Raw genomic sequence first — 18,833 nt, 5'->3', positions numbered from 1 at the left:
AATATGAGGAATAAAAACGTGAGGGCTATATATATATATATAAGTGGAACAAAAAGTTCCGGCGATTGCGGGTTGACACGAGGGTCGACGACCGTCGACGTGCACCATGGATCTTCCACCCCATATTCAAGGACTACGGCATGTTGACGATGTGGAACGATGGCTCGTCGACATGTCGACGGCCCGACCCTTTGCCCATCAAAGTGCACTGATGCCTGAATCCCTAAGCTACTCCGGTTCGCGTCGATCCGGTTTGCGTCGATTCGATTCCTATCGTATTGCAAGGATTATATACTTATACTTTGATATACGCAAGGTAGGGCACTTAATATCTCAAAAACTCGGGTCCAAATCTCCGTAGTAAGGGTATACACAACTAGGAAGCCGTAGACTTTCTTGCGACGAAAAAGAGAGGCGTAACATTATGCACTCCATGTAGAGGCTCGTAGACATATGTATATAGTTAGATGTTTTATAACCTCATCGGGTCATGTTTGTATATCATTTTTTGGCAGCCTTGTCGATTTGTGCATAATGTCATAGTTGATAGTGATTATATTGACGTACATATATTTTATGAACTTGCATCTCTTTTAGTTTGTGGTAATTATGGGTTAGCCATGTGGCTCACCTAGTTATGATCATGAGATGGATGCTAGAAGGTGCTCGGTAAGTCAGCTCCGGGTGCCCGTCATGGCCCTCTGGTTGGATCGTGAGATTGTCAAGGAGGATGTATCCCCTTTAGTTAATATAGGATCAATCCAGAAGGTGGTATGTCTTAATTGGTTAGCTAATGTAGTAGTAGTGTGCGTTAATTTTAAGGATTTAAACAAGGCATGTCCAAAACAGTCATTTCACATACCGCACATCGACCAAACGATCGATGCTACAGTAGGGCACAAATTGCTCAACTTCTTGGATGCTTAGTTCGGGTACAACCAGATTGGATTACACCCGAAGGATCAAGAGAAAACTTCTTTCATAAAATTATGAAACTTTTTACTTCAATGAGATCCATTTGGGACTCATGAACACTAAAGCAACGTACTAGAAATTGGTAAATAAAATGTTCAAATAGATAGGCAAGTAGATGGAGGTTTATAGTGATGACATTTAAGTCTCTGGGGATGGATAACCATCTAACGTTTTTGTCGGAAAGTTTTGATATCTTCCGAAAAGACAACATGAAGTTGAACCCAAAAATACATGCTTTTGGGGTTAGGTTCGGAAAATTTCTTAGTTTTCTCATTTCAAACAAGGGGATAGAGACGAATCCAGAAAAATCAAAGCGATCGAGGAAATGCCGGATGTAATGGAAAACATCAAAGCAACACAAAGGTCATTAGGAAGGATAGCTTCCCTAGGAAGGTTGTGTCGAGGTCCTGAGATTGATGTCGCAAATTCTTCAACCTTTTGAAGAAAGAGAATGGCTTCAGGTGGATGCCGGAGTGACAGCGAGCCCTGAAGGATCTTAAGTAATACCTATCCCATCTAATTTAATCGCAAAACACAAGAATGGAGAACAACTGCTAGCATATTTGGCTATGCCCGAGATTGCAGCCAATGCCATTCTAGTACAAGAAGAGGAAGGTACGCAACTCCCCATTTATTATGTGAGTAAAATCTTGGTAGGGGCCAAATCTCGATATCCCTATTCAAAACAATTGGCTTTGGCATTAGTAATAGCCACTCGAAAGGTCAGGCCATATTTCTAGTGCCATCCTGTTTGTGTGGTATCCGTTTTCCCACTACAAAAAATCCTGCATGGTTCGGAACTCTCGGGCCAATTGGCCAAATGGGCTTTTTTGATCTAGGCATGTTATCTCACGCCAGGGAGTAAACGGGTATCATATTTCGGGCTATGCCCATAAACACCCTCCATCAAAAGTAGTGGAGAGAAAGCTGGCCGATAAAGGGAGAAGTAGCACAGAAAGCAGGTACGTCCTTAAACTATGAATACCTTCACTAAGCTTATGTTTGCAGGACAGAGACTGGTTCACCACAATTATCAAGCCCAAACGCTGGGAGAAGCTCGACCTTTATCAAGACTTAAAAGACATGTTACACCCTTTTCCTTAGATGAGGTTTTATCCCGAATGGGTTTTACCAGGGAGGTTTTTAATGAGGCAGCAGCTAAAAAGTGTATTACAATTAATAAGTACTGGGACCCTGGACAGAAAGGCCCCGAGCCTCAAATCCAGCGCCCAAATCCTCACCTTTCTCATTTGAGCACTTAGGCAGGGAAAGAGGGGGGGGGGGGTATCTCGAGGTTAGAAACAAGATAAATAGGACCAACACTGAATCATCGAGGGAATACTAGACTGCCTAAGTCATAACACCGGGATTTCGAGATACCCTGAGAGTGGTCTCACCATTTTAAGGTTTCTTACTTAGTTTTTGCTCTATGTAAAAGCTTATAGCCCCCCAATGGCGCATGTATCAATAAGGCGAATGGACTATTTTGTAAGAATAAGATGCTTATCCTACTTTTATCTATGCTATTTGTATTGCAAAAGGCGGTCTTCAGACTCGAAAACATTCCACCTCGAACTCACGACACCGCCCCCGGGCCTAAGAGAGTGAAGGTTCCATGAACCTTGTACCAATAGAATAAGGTTGAGACGTCTTCCTCATCGGCACCGAACATAAAAGGCCTTCCTTTATTATGAATCAGACGTTTAAATTTCTGATCATAAAATACGTTTCCGGAAGTAACATGCTCGGATTGGGTAGGCAACTTGGAATTCGATAAAAAGAAAGTAAAAAAAATCTTAGCGCATTAACTAATCACAAAGCTTAAACATATGCGTCCAGAAAATAAAAGAACATAGTTCTAAAATAGGGTTAAAGCGGAAGGATCTCATGGTTAAGTGTTCTCCCAGTAAGAGTCCGGCGATCATATTATTACACCTCGAAAATTTTTCGCTTCGTTTGCATTGTAAGTAAACTAACGTAAGCTCGGAGAGGTCATGGAACCCTTATAAGGTTAACGATTACTCTTAACAAGTATTAAGTAAGTGTCTAAAGGTTTCGGGATCAAGCAAATTGAAGAAAATAAGTTTGTCGAAAATTTGAAAAAAGTCTGCAGAATTTTGGACAGAAATTTTACGTCAATTTTAGAGGGGTATATCTCCTAGTATATCAGGAGTTTTGAAGTGAAACAAAAGCCTAAATTTAAGTTCAGGAAGTCTAGTTTCCAACACAATAAACCGTTTGTCAAAACGACATCTGAGTAGGGAGTTATGGGCATTTCAAGATAATCCTCCAAGTTTCCAAATGGCTCCCCGCGGGCCCCACTTGGAAAGTCTGTAGAACCCACTCTCAAGGGGTATAAATACCCTATTATTCCATTTTTTTTCATCATTTACACTTCTTTGGAGTTCTAGACACATCCATGCACTTCTCCTAAACATTATAACCCTTTAAATCAAGAATTCAACAAGATTACACCAAACTAGTTCTTGAAAAGTGATTGTTCTTGTTTCTACTAGATATTGTGGTGAGTTTGGTCTTAGAGAAAGTTGGTGTGGCTAAAGTTCTACAAGTATAAGGTATATTCTTCATCCTATCTCTTATGTTTAGTTTATTTGAAGGTTTAGCAAGTCTTAAAAGTGAAAATAGTTATGGAGGAAAGGTCATAAAGTGTTGTGTTGTAGTTATTGAGTTTATGGACTATTTTGAGCATGTTGTAGCCATGTTTTTGGGCTAATTTCCATGTATATGGATGGTATCTAATGTTTTTGGTGTGTTGATGAGATTATGCTCCTTGATTGGGAAGAAAGGAAGTGTATATTGTTATTGTATATTGATAAACATCGTGTGGGAAGTTTTATGGAATATTTTAGTATTGATGATGATGTTGTTGGTGTTAGTGTTGTTGTTGTTGTGTTGGTTGTTGGTATTGTGATTTTGGGCTAGGGATATAAACAAGGGAGATGCTGCCCGATTCATGACACGACAAGTTTAACACTTGATATACAGGATATACCGAATGAATCCTTGGCCTAACGAAAGACGTTATCATTATTATAGGTTGTAGCGCTAAACAGGTTGTGAAGTTGAATTGTCGAAAAAGCCAACAAGGTATGTTAAGGTTATCCTTTCTTTCATTTTGGCATGATACATGATAAGTACGAACGTGACGATACTCATAATGAATCCACTCCTAGATGTAGGAGCTCATGTCCCTATGTTTATATTGGCGTTGTTCATATCCCGAGTTCCTTGACATCTTAAGTCCCGAAGGGGTATCCATAAGTTGTACGTTTGCATAATGATGTCTAAATCCCGAAGGGGACATTCATAAGGCTTCTTTATTCATATGCATTTCATATTTGATTTTTAAGTCTCGAAGGAGACAAATGAAAAGGGGAAGAAGTTCCCATGTTGAACTAAAAGTTGCTCCGAAATGAGTCCTTTAATGTTTTACAAAGATTATCAGGCATTTGCACACTTATATATATGTACGACATGATTTTATGGGGAAGGGGAAGGGCTATGGCGTTATATACGCAAACCACCTGATCAGCTAGTATACGATGATTATGATGCCCGATGGGGCCATTATGCTATTATGCCCGAAGCGGCTGCGAGTAGGGAGAAGGTATGCATTATATATATACACATGATGTTTTAAAAGTTCATATGCACATACATGATTATCAGTGTTGGTTACAGGTACAGATTGAGTCTGTTACTCTTTTATCATTCGAGTCGAGATATATATTGTTTCAGTTCTGCCTTACATACTCGGTACATCATTCGTACTGACGTCCCTTTGCCTGGGGGCGCTGTGTTTCATGCCACACAGGGTACATAGATGGATAGAGGACCCTTGCTGTAGGATGTTCCCGGGCTATCAGCTGGACTGGTGAACTCCATTTCTATTCGGAGTGTTGCCGAGTCAGAGTACTTATGTATGTCCTCGAGTCGGATGCATTACGGGTATGTTGGGGCCCTGTCCCAACTTATGTTATGGTAACTTGGTCCTTGTTAGAGACTTTTGCAGACAGTGTCCTGTGGATAGTGCGTCGAGATGTCGACAGTTGTGTGAGGTGGCCACATAGGTCGATGTGTTCATATGCATTGATTTAAAATTTTTGTTGTGACTAAAGGTTTTCTTTGACTTAACGATAAGGGAAAAGTCCCTGACATGATGAAAGAGTTCTATTAAAAAGTTTTTATATTTTACTTGACGGAAGCGTCATTTCATAATTTAAAGGTTCATAAAAACGTGTGACTTATAAATAGAATGATAGTATGGCACTCAACCGAATAGGGTCCTGGGTGTCAGTCGCGGCCCTCCAGTTCGGGTCGTGACACATATACCCATCATGGCATACCATCGAAGCAAACATTTCACGAGAGACACATCCTCTATGAGAAAGTAGGAGTCTCAAAGATAAAACCAACACAGTCACTAAACATCAAGTAAGCATAACATACCAATAGCAACTTTGTTCATTTGGAACCCGTGCGTACATTAATACAGGACCACTTTAAAAAAAAAAAGTACGATAACTAGAGGCGAAAATCACCCAAAAACAAAGCAAAACAAGTAAAAATTCTTTAGAACTAGGAGTTTGTGGGTCAGAGGAAGGAAAAGACTTTGAAACTTTGGGGGCTGGGAACGGAGGTCTCTAGTATTAGGGCTTGCAGAAACGTTAGGCTCGAAAGTCTAAATTTCCATTTGGAGGCTCCGGAGCCTGCTCATTTAGCCCTTCAGAGTCATCATCAGACCCCTTGTTCTCAGAATATCCCGGCGCATCATCTGAGCAGACTGCGTCATCCTCAAGGGAGGTCGAGCAGGCAGATTCCTAAAAGAGGTCTCTTCTAAGGCCTGAGGCACTGCAATTTAGGCGTTGACGTCTTCCATCTCGGCCTTAGCTTCCTCGAGAATTCACCTCTGCAGGCGATAAACGACATAAGCCTTTTCCAAAGATAAATAGCCCTTTCTAAGCCCAGAGTCTATCTTGGAGATCTTTGATGCTTTCCTCTATACTCTTATTCTCCTCCCGTAGAACCTCATTGGACTTAGATGTTGGTAATATGCCCTCAAGCCAATCATATAGAGATGAGATAGGGATATTTTTGTAACAAATATTATCATTGTATGTACAATTATAATAAAGGAAATCTTCATCATCTTGTTGTGTCTTGTTTATATAACTTGTCGATGATAATGAAACTCTTGGATTAGGGAAATGAATTTGAGGGTTGTTCTAGCGATCATACTAATGAGACCTCGATGCCTTGAAAGCTTGATGATCTTAAACATCCCTAGACGTTATGGTTTATCAAGAAAGGGTATTGGTAAACTGGATTAGACTGGCACATTTTATGCATGCTCAATGGAGAGGGTGGTTGATCTCATAACCACTTGTGTATATGTGACACTAATGCAAGAATGTGGGTGCTCATTAGAGAATGAGTTCACTCAATTAACCCGTATGAGGAAACCTTAATGGATGCCCTACTAGTTTGTTAATAAGGAAGTACTCATGTGGAGGTTGTGCCCCTTAGACATGAGATCACCACAGTATTCTATATGCACCGACCTATGCGTTGATTTACCTTAGGCACATTATGTATGGACGTTCATAGGGTGTTTTGCAAGTAGGAAAGTGAATATTGAAGGTAATGAGTGGATCAAGATGGGATTAGTCGCTCTTAGTATGGGGAGTATACGCCCTATGTCATCTCGTGAGAATATAACTTGGGAATCTCTGACCACAGTTGGACAAGATCTAGAAAAGAATTCTAGTGTCTTGTTATTAAGTCATATATCCATAGATCAAACACAAAGAGATGAGAATTTGGGATGGACAATATCCATTCCCTTAGCTCATTCGGGATGTACGACATGAAGGATTAAATTGCACGTTAACCTACCGTAGAAGGGATTTTGGTATCTCCACCATGCTTAGGTCAGTGGGTGTCTTTAACTATTGCTAGACTGTAATCTAGATCATTGGACTGCCCCAATAAGAAAGAAAGAGTTCTTCTGATCGGTTTAATCAATTAAAGAGTTAATTGATTAATTGGAACAAATAATTATGTGAAAAAGTTGACAAATTATTTGTATTGACTATCGATCAAATGTTGATCGGGTAGTATTCCATGTACATATTTGAAAAGGATCCCAAAGGGTCACACCGTATAAGATTCAATCGGATATTATCTAAAAGACTTACTGAAGTCTTGGGAAATAATTTTGTTTTGGTAGCACAAAATTAAATTTTCTAGCACTTAAAATAAATGAATAGACTTTGAAATATTTGGAATATTTCATGGGCTAGCATTTGTGTAATTTCACAATCGGCTTGTTAACCATTAAAATGATCTAGATGACCCAAGTGGGAAATTACTACAAGGAGAGAAAAATGATGTAATATAAAAGATATTACATGTGTCATGAAGCACACACTTGTCTTTATATGAAGACATTCGTCTTGAAGTCTAAGTACAATTATCTTTATAAGAAGTCACATATTCTTGAGATTTGACAAGTGTCTCGTAGCATGTAGGACTTTGAGCTCTATATAAGAGAGCCTTAAGTGGGAAATTCAATACAAGTATATAGTTAAGATTCTCACCTTTTGTATGAGATACAAGAACTCTCTCTACTTAGCCATAGTCTTCTTATTAGTGTAAGAGATATCCAAAGGATCTTGGTGGACTAGCTTTGGAGGGAGGACACATGGACTCCTTGGAGATAAAGAAACATCTACATTAGCAAGATTAAGGATAAAAGGAGTTTCTTGGTACACTTATACTCTTCTTTATCATTTATATGTAATCTCATGAGAAAGATCCTTCATTGGAAATCTGGTTCGTTATTAAAAAAAATTACATGCTTCTGTTATTTTGTCCAATCCAACCTTTCCTTCATCAGAGAGGCTGTTGTTGTTCCTAGAATGCTCCAAGTTCTGCTCCATATGCTAGTAGAGCCTTTACTCCAATTGACCCCTTGTTTTCTCAGCCGCAGCATTCTCCTCACACTTAGTCGGCAATTAAGCTTCCAGGGCCCCAACTTTCTCTTCGAGAGCTAACTCCCTTTGTATGGAATTGGCGAGAAAGCCCTGGTACTCCACGACTTGTCTTTCAGCTCGACGAGTTCAGTATGAAGGAGGGCAGTCTTACGCTATACGATTTATTCTCCTAATCAGACTAGTCGAGCTAGGTCTCAGCTCCTTTACCTGTATCAACTTAACTTCCAGAGATACACTCCAACAGATGGTCGAACTCAGTAGACAAAGCTTTTTTCTCCTCGAGCACCTGTTAGAGACTCTCCATCATCAAAAGATTGGCCTGATAAAGGTTAGAAGAAAATTTCACAACAAGTAAATGAAGAAAATCCACCAAAAAGAACGAAAAAGCATGACATACTTGAGTAGCTGCATGCGCGCCTACGTTAAGAAGATACTCTGAGGATACCTCATTCATTTTTCCTGGTCTTTCTCGGTGGCCAGGGACTTTATGTAGCTGGCTAGCCCAAAAAGAATGTGACATTATCTTAGGACCGAAATGGTAATATCACGGCGGAAAGATGGGTCATAAATCGGAGTAGGATAGGTATCTACACGGGGCTGATTGTGTGGGAAGACCAATGGTCCTTGGGGGAGGGTGCTTACTCGGTGGGCGTGGGTTGGTAGTTGTGTAGGCTAGTAAGTGACCGTAGAAGAAGATGGGAGATATTTTATAGGGGTTTGGCCAACAAGGACGAATGAAGGCCAGAAAGGAGAACTAGCTTGTTCAAAGACATCAGATTCACTCAAAAGCTTATCAACCTCCTCGGGAAAGTTGATTCGGGCCCTGGAAGTCCTTCTTCTCTGAAGGGCGCCTGTGTCAACAGTAGTATCAACCTTGTCACTTTCTAGGTCGAGCACCGTAGGAGATGCCTCGGACACAGTGACACGGGATCCTTCCCCGGCCTTACCAGATGGATTTTTCTTCACCCGTTTCTCTTAGGGCTAAAAACTATAAGCAACCCTGGCTTCTTTGACCACGGACGCTTGTTCGCAGGTCCTCTTTCGTTGAGACAGGGCTTGTTGAGTTTTTTGCTGGGCCACATTCAGATAGTCAGATACCTCGGCAAGGCGAGCAGACGGAAGAACACTTAGGCAATTTTGTCGGGAACAGAAAGGGATGAAGTAAGAGATCGAAGACCGAAAACGAAATAGGCAAATAAATACGAGTTGGCAAAAGGCATAGTTTATCGTGACTCTTGCCTTTCTAATTTTTCCTTGTGGAAATTTCTTTCCATGTCCGAAACACCGGATTGGAGGCCAAAATCCTTTGGACCCATTGAGACAGACATTCCACCACGGGGAATCCAAAAAACGGATGCGGAAGATAGGGATCAAGTGATAAAGGGTAGTAGCTGAGGGGAGAGGAAAAGTGACTTAAAGAAAAGAAAACTTATGTACGGGGTACCATGACTTTGAAATCGGAGGCTTGAGTGTCTTGATAAAGTCGTATTAAGTAAGAAGAGCATTGCATAAACCGATAATATGATATCACCACGTCGGTACGTGAAGTCTGGTACCTCACCGGACCAGCAGAGCTCCCACACCTTGCTAGGAGTATGAGATGAAAACATGACATGAAAGGATCCAATCAATATAACATGAAGGAATCGTCCTAACTGGGCTGAGCGATCCTTATCCTACGGTGGCTAACGTAGTTTCAGGCTATCTGAGCCTTCTCGGTAATTTGTGCATGTCACGACCCAACTAGGAGTGCGACAGTACCCGATACTTGTCCGGCACCCACATCATATGTCTTGTTCTTGTTACTAAGTGGGCGTATAAACACGGCATTTTTTTTTTCCATAACATCGCCGATAATAGCATACATGTAACGAGTAGTAATATTCAAGTATCGACGTATCACACGGCGACGAGACAACTAGAACAGTAAAACATTTGGTATGTACATATACGTACGAGCCTCTAACAAAATACATGTAATTACAAGTGGTGACTTTCTTTGAGTTCAAATATATACATAAGAGTAGTACCCAAGACGGTAGCTCGGAACAAGCTTGGAGCGCCTTTCAATGTACGGCGGGATAAGCTCCCCAGGAGTCGAGCCGTCAACTTTGTCGACTGCGTGGCATGAGGCAGACGACCCGAAGAAAAGGGGTCGATGCGAAGCGATGTACCGAGTATGTAAGCCATGGAAATAATACAATGAAACATGTAACATATGAGCAATAACAACATGTGAGACCGAGAGATCATATGACGGTATAAAAGGATAATGCGTACTGTAAGTGCCTTTCGGGCGGATGTCATGCTTGCTTATACATACTTTTGTTCAAAACATTTCGTATCATATACATGTATGAAAGTAACAAGTCATGTCGCCGAAATACGTCGGCTTCCCACATGTGTCCGCGTCGGGCATCCCGCGTCGGGATGAAATTCGCCAGTGACCGGTGGCAACGCGTCTATAGCGCAACATGTATCCATTCCCCAAAATTCCCCATTTTCATATACATATCATATACATGTCATATACATATCATATAAAAGCGACATGCATAAGAACCCAAAGGAAGTCATGTGTCTATCGGGGTGACGTAAGGTCGGTAGCCCCCGATTACCTTATGGAATAACCACGGTCGCTTCGTCTCGCCTTGAAAGAACAAACATTATAAGACGAGACTAGCAATGAATAGCAACACCACAAGAAAACTTAAAACGGATTATAAAGTTTCAATAAAACAAGTGATGGGAATCCGGTATGCACGTATATCGAGACTCGAGTGACAAACATGAAAACACGGTCATTATGTCCCATTGGGTCATCCACGAAGGTTTCAAGACATTTTGATTTCATTACGAAAGGTTTCGGACGTTTGAACATTTCTTTTCCTTAAAGTACAAGTTTTGGGTTCAATTCTCTTTTGAATGAATAGTGAATAAATTTAGGTGTCGTTTCCGAGGTAGGACTTTTCCCGGAGTCGGATTTTGACCTATACTAACTAGGACATGCCAAATGAAGGAGAGGTAGGCTTCGCATACCTTTTACGCTTTGTTCACGTCTCCAAACTCAAGCTCGAGTTAGCCCAAAATCTACAAATTGGTCATGCTTACCAAACATGATTAGTGCCTTTAGAATTGAATTCTTGAAATAATACTTGGCTACCGAAATTTCGGCACACTCCACAGTAAATACTCCACTCCACCAAGTTCAACTTGGCCCGTATCAATCAACAACAACCCGGGAATTCAACCCGGCCAAACTAACAACACAATATCAACAACCATACTAACAATTTCCATATTCAATTCAAGTCAATTCGATTCTTTTCAATGCAATTCAATTCGATTCCATACAATTCAATACAATATAATCCACATAATATTCCAACAATACCATCAACATACTACTTACCCACATCTTCCAATTTATGAAACAACAACAACATTTTTTTCCTTCTTTTAAATTCAAGCACAACAATCCAATTTTCATTCCTCCAAACCATTAAATCTTTATTCTAACATCATAGAACCTACCATAACAACAATTTCCATTCTAATAAAATCAATTCACCACACCATGACCACAATCTATACCATTGAGCCAACCCACCCCTCAAGCATACTCTCCATGAATTTCTATATTTTCCATACATTTCAACAACAACCATCACACGACACAACACAATACAACTCGACACACACTTTACACATACACGGCTATATACACCGTGCACACACACGGCTTCCACCACAACTACAACCTCTCAAAAAATCATTCAACTTCCATTATCAACATAACATTTGTAACAATAACAACTAGATACTAAACAAAATAATTAACACATGATTCCTACACCCACATATACATGCACGGCCACCACCTATTTCTTGTTCTACATGAATTTCATCCATTTTCATACCACCATATCATACACAAACTTCCAAAACATATAAAGGATGATAAATTCTTACCTTTTCTCTAATCTTCCTTCTTGAATAAAGCTTGCAACTCACAAGAACATGTAGTTTCTTGCTCCAATGAACACTCCAACTTGCTAGGGACCCTTTAATAGGTGGGAAATGATTTTTGGAAAATTTTTTGTAAATTTCCTTGGAATATTTCTCCTTGGCGAATGGCCTTTGGTATTTTTCTCCTTCTTTCTCTTGTTCTTGTTTCTTGAAAATTCTAGGGAAAAAGATGAATAATTCATCTTTCCACATGTATATATACTAGGTCCCCTTCCAATGATATTCAACCATATTGTCCCTTGTTTGGCTTGTTTTAATTTGGCCATGTTTTGCAAGTGGGGGCCACGGCCAAGTGGCCCCCTTTCTTGAAAATTCTAGCAATTCTCTTCATTTTCATGAAAAATATTTCCCTTGGTTCCAAATTTGCCCCAGCCTTTCTCCGTATTTTCATGAGTCGTTTTGCAAATTTACCTTTTTACCCCTGGCCTTTCTTATTATTCCAACTTTACAATTTTCCATACGCGACTTGTGTCACTCGCCTTGACTTACCCGAGGGTCCAAAATACGGAGTGTAACATCCTCCCCCCCCCCCCCCCCCGCTTTAAAACATTCGTCCTCGAATGTTGAAGGCCTTATAGGGGGTTACTACATTTCGGGAGGTTTCTCTTATGGTCGTCGTACACGATCACTCAACACGTCCGTTCAAATACCTTGGTTGACTTATACTTTCTTGTTATACCATACTTCATAGGGCCGTCATCTTTTCGGTCATCTTCCTTGGTTGGTCTCTATGTTGCGTCGTCTTTTGTTGTCAACTTGTTTCTACGCCCTTTTGTAGTTACTCGAGGTGCCAACATATCCCAAATTCTTGTTATCCCCTCATTCGCAACATTTCCAACCACTATTTAAACTTACCCTGATTCTAGGGTTGTACTACACCTGTTTCCTTTTCACCGACCCGATCTAACTCGGTCTACGCAACCTCTATTATGTCTCCCGTCATCCCATATACTCTAATGTCGTCTAGGCTACCCTAACTTCACATTTGTCTTCTATCTCTATACTTATGAAATTTTTGGGATACTTCCCAGGGGGTCACCCATCATGGAATTGCTCCCATTCCAGCACGCTTAACCCTGAAACGTTAACGTATTCCGGTATCTTAATGCTAACATATTTGCATCCACTCTCCGCGCGGGCTTTGTCACGTAATCCGGGCGAGTTAGAGTATTAGTCACTTTCGACACGCCCTCGGAACGTACTTTTCTCTTAATTACTATTTTAGCCCTTTCGGCCCTTAATACTCATTTCTTGTCTATGCATATAACTACCTTTTGTCCAGGATTTCTAGATTTTCATCAACACATAAAGAATGACACATGACGGTATAGAGTCTAAATCGATCACATATGTACTTTATAAAGGAATGCGGTAGGGTACACACAGTTGCGTCTGGGAGGGCTCAGGATCCTGCTGTCTCGTCAATGCAAATATGCGGTTCTGAGGACCGCCTGTACTGGGTGCTCCTCCTCTGCCTCGACCACGACCGGCTGGGGCCTGGGACGTCTGTCCGGGAGGGCGCACAGTCGACGACGAACCAATGGCGGATCCGGCGGGCTGAGTCTGGTCTCTCCCGGCCCTTCGTGGGCAGTCACGCATCAAGTGGTCAGTCTGACCACAGACAAAACAAGCACCTGTGTCAAGGTAGCACTGCCCAGAATGTAACTTTCCACACCGAGTACATCGTGGTGGGGGTGGCCCTCGTCTATTCGACTCGGCTCTAGGGCGGGACACGATGCTCGGGCACTGCGATCGGGATTCCGGATACACAGAATGCTTGTGGTGTCTGTCCTCTATACTCGGCCACGGCCCCAAATGATCTAGCCCTTTTTCCGGGGCCCTATCCGAATCCCGCTCGCCCCTCCGTTCTTGGTATTGTTCTTCCGGGTTTTGGGCGTGGTCCTGAATGCGAGCAATAGTCATCCCGTCCTGGAGTGAGGCTGTCAAGCATTCTCTAGCTAAATGTGGCCCTAGCCCTCTTACATAATGGTGCACACGATCCCCCATATCTGCTACCATGGCTGGGGCATCCGGACTAACGAATCAAAATGGAGGTTGTATTCCCCGAGCACTCATATTTCACAATAAAGATTCGAAGAACATGTCGGCTCGGGCCGTCGAACCTGCGGCGGTAAGTAATGTCGCGAAAATGCCTCGGTAAACTCTCGCCGGACGGAGGAGGCGCATTCGCTCCCCTCGAGGATATCCAATTATTATACCGGTGAACCGCTATATCCCGCAATACGTACGAGGCCGGCTACTCTTGACTCGGTCTCGAAGCATGTATTATTTTCAGCGTCCTCAACATTTCATCCAAAAAGCTTTGCGGGTCCTCCTCTGGCTTCGATCCATAGAACTGTGGAGGATTTAGGGAGATAAAATCACGGGCTCTGGCGCTCGCCGCCCTGTCCCCTTGGCCGTATCCTGCCGCTGAGCTTGTGCGGCGACTAGCGGGTCGACAATTGGATAGCTTTTGTTACCCTGCGGCCCATTGTTCTTGGTGCCCGTCTTTGAGCTACACCTGCTCGGGCGACACGGGGGAAGCGGGATAAGCCTCGTTGTGAGACTCGCCCATTTCTACTTCAACCGGTGGCTCCCGTTCAACTCTTTTCCCGGCCACCCTCTTGCCTTCCGGCCTCCGTAGCTTTCCTCGTCACCGCATTACGGAAACCATAACGCGGGATTAAGAAAGAATATAGAAACCGGTAACATAGCTCTATCGCACGATCTTAGAGTACAAAGAAGGTCATATTTCCTAAATGCCTGCGACCTCCCGTTTATAAGTATGGCGCGCCACATACCCATAAACGGACTCTCTTGGACACGGCTCGTAGACACACCCTAGGACCGACCGCTGCGATACCACTTACGTCACGACCCAACTAGGGGCCGCGACGAGTACCCGATACTTGTACCGGGCACCCCCTGTCATATGTCTTGTTCTTGTTACTAAGTGGGCCGTATAAACACTGGCATTTTTTTTCATAACATCGCCGATAATAGCATACATGTAACGAGTAATATTCAAATATCGACGTATCACACGGCGACGAGAGACAACTAGGCTTGTAAAACATTTGTTGTACATATACGTACGAGCCTCAACAAAATACATGTAATTACAAGTGGGCGACTTTTTGAGTTCAAATATATACATAAGAGTAGTACCCAAGACGGTAGCTCGGAACAAGCGGAGCGCCTTTCAATGTACGGCGGATAAGCTCCTAGGAGTCGAGCCGTCAACTTTGTCGACTGCGTGGCATGAGACGCGCCCCGAAGAAAAGGGGTCGGTACGAGCGATGTACCGTATGTAAGCCATGGAAATAATACAATGAAACATGTAACATATGAGCAATAACAACATGTGAGACCGGAGAGATCATATGACGGTATAAAAGGATAATGTTATGCACTGTAAGTGCCTTTCGAGGCGGATGTCATGCTTGCTTATACATACTTTTGTTCAAAACATTTCGTATCATATACATGTGAAAATAACAAGTCATGTCGCGAAATACGTCGGCTTCCCACATGTGTCCCGCGTCGGGCATCCGCGTCCGGATGGAATTACGCCCGGTGACCAGGTGGCAATGCGTCTATAGCGCAACATGTATCCATTCCCCAAAATTCCCCATTTTCATATACATATCATATACATGTCATATACATATCATATAAGCGAAAGCATAAGAACCCAAAGAAAGTCATGTGTCTATCGGGGTGACGTAAGGTCGGTAGCCCCCGATTACCTTATGGAATAACCACGGTCGCTTCGTCTCACCTTGAAAGAACAAACATTATAAGACGAGACTAGCAATGAATAGCAACACCACAAGAAAACTTAAAACAGGATTATAAAGTTTCAATAAAACAAGTGATGGGAATCCCAGTATGCACGTTTATCGAGACTCGAGTGACAAACATGAAAACACGGTCATTATGTCCCATTGGGTCATCCACGAAGGTTTCAAGACATTTCAATTTCATTTCCAAAGGTTTCGGACGTTTGAACATTTCTTTTCCTTAAAGTACAAGTTTTGGGTTCAATTCTACTGAATGAATAGTGAATAAATTTAGGTGTCGTTTCCGAGGGGTAGGACTTTTCCCGAGGGTCGGATTTTGACCTATACTAACTAGGACATGCCAAATGAAGGAGAGGTAGGCTTCACATACCTTTTACGCTTTGTTCACGTCTCCAAACTCAAGCTCCAAGTTCGCCAAAATCTACAAATTGGTCATGTTTACTAAACATGATTAGTGCCTTTAGAATTGAATTCTTAAAATAATACTTAACTACGAAATTTCGGCAAAGACACCTCCCCGTAAATACTCCACTCCACCAATTTCAACTTGGCCCATATCAATCAATCGAACAACCCGGGAATTCAACCCGGCCAAACTAACAACACAATATCAACAACCATACTAACAATTTCCATATTCAATTCAAGTCAATTCGATTCTTTTCAATGCAATTCAATTCGATTCCATACAATTCAATATAATCCACATAATATTCCAACAATACCATCAACATACTACTTACCCACATCTTCCAATTTATGAAACAACAACAACATTTTTTTCCTTCTTTTAAATTCAAGCACAACAATCCAATTTTTCATTCCTCCAAACCATTAAATCTTTATTCTAACATCATAGAACCTACCATAACAACAATTTCCATTCTAATAAAATCAATTCACCACACCAACCACAATCTATACCATTCGGCCAACCCACCCCTTAAGCATACTCTCCATGAATTTCTATATTTTCCATACATTACAACAACAACCATCACACAACACAACACAATACAACTCAACACACACTACACATACACGGCTATATACACCATGCACACACACGGCTTCCACCACAACTACAACCTCTCAAAAAATCATTCAACTTCCATTATCAACATAACATTTGTAACAATAACAACTAGATACTAAACAAAATAATTAACACATGATTCCTACACCCACATATACATGCACGGCCACCACCTATATTCTTGTTCTACATGAATTTCATCCATTTTCATACCCCATATCATACACAAACTTCCAAAACATATAAAGGATGATAAATTCTTACCTTTTCTCCTAATCTTCCTTCTTGAATAAAGCTTGCAACTCACAAGAACATGTAGTTTCTTGCTCCAATGAACACTCCAACTTGCTAGGGACCCTTTAATAGGTGGGAAATGATTTTTGGAAAAAATTTTGTAAATTTCCTTGGAATATTTCTCCTTGGCCGAATGGCCTTTGGTATTTTTCTCCTTCTTTCTCTTGTTCTTGTTTCTTGAAAATTCTAGGGAAAAAGATGAATAATTCATCTTTCCACATGTATATATACTAGGTCCCCTTCCAATGATATTCAACCATATTGTCCCTTGTTTGGCTTGTTTTAATTTGGCCATGTTTTGCAAGTGGGGGCCACGGCCAAGTGGCCCCCTTTCTTGAAAATTCTAGCAATTCTCTTCATTTTCATGAAAAATATTTCCCTTGGTTCCAAATTTGCCCCTAGCCTTTCTCTCCGTATTTCCATGAGTCGTTTTGCAAATTTACCTTTTTACCCCTTGGCCTTTCTTATTATTCCAACTTTACAATTTTCCATACGCGACTTGTGTCACTCGCCTTGACTTACCCGAGGGTCCAAAATACGGAGTGTAACAGTGCAACTCCCAAAAACATGAACATGATAAAGTTAGCTAAGAAGTCCATGATTTTTGTGAAATAACTTATAAATAACTTGTAATCATGATTTCATGAAATAACTTGTAAACATGGTTTCATGGAATAACTTGTAGGCATGTTTTGAAATGATATAACATAAACATGGTTTCATATCAAATAGCATGTAAAACATGGGTTTGAATAATATAGTATAATCATGAGTTCATATCGTAAAGCTTGTGTGAAAACATATAAGGTTTCATACTTTTGAACTCACAAAGTTAATAACTTGAATACTTGGAACGCATGGAATTAGGCATGGGTTCATGGAACATGTAAGGGTCCCCAATTACCGTAAAGGTAGCTTAGGAATACAATAGCGAATTATTTATACAAACATGGTATATCGTGGTACATATACTTAGGGTTATCATGAACATATCTAGAACCCTAGTTTTGTATAATCTCATACTTTCATGGAAGAACGTGGCGTGGGGAAGAACAAAGATGTTCCCACACATAGATAGTAACCCTACATACCTGGTAATGCTACAAACCTGTATTAACAATCTGATTTTGGAAGAAGCGTTCCAAGGTTTAAGTCTTGAGTCCTTTAAATGGGTGTTCTTGAAAACCCTATGTTAAGAACAATGATTTCATTGTTAGATTATGAGAACACATGTTAGAATTCACTTGGAATGGTTGGAATAGACTTACCTTGGTGTATTCTAATGGTAGGGAGAGAAGAACTTCGTACTAGGGCTTGAAGAATGTGAAAAACTGATTTTTAGAAGTTAAGTGTTGTATTTATACAAGTCCCGGCTCGTCCCTAGGCCTTGCTTCGCGAGAATTTAGATGCGCCAGGCCATATGGGGGCACCACAAACCAGTAAAGTGAGGCCAGGGCAAGGATTTTGGCGAGCCACACACACACACACACACACACACACACACACACTTTTCTCGCCTCGCGAGGATCTTGGACACACACACACACACACACACAATGACTTTTTGTAGCGATGTCCTGTTGACCTTTATGATATACCGTTGGAAAGGTATTTCAAAGGGCTACAACTTTCATGTTTTACGTCTTCTCAAATTCTTAACATATTTTCACTAAATCGGTA

Source organism: Lycium ferocissimum, chromosome 12 (assembly GCF_029784015.1).
Source record: "Lycium ferocissimum isolate CSIRO_LF1 chromosome 12, AGI_CSIRO_Lferr_CH_V1, whole genome shotgun sequence".
Lineage (NCBI taxonomy): Eukaryota > Viridiplantae > Streptophyta > Magnoliopsida > Solanales > Solanaceae > Lycium > Lycium ferocissimum.
The sequence above is the reverse complement of the archived record's forward strand: the minus strand, read 5'-3'. Positions refer to the sequence as shown.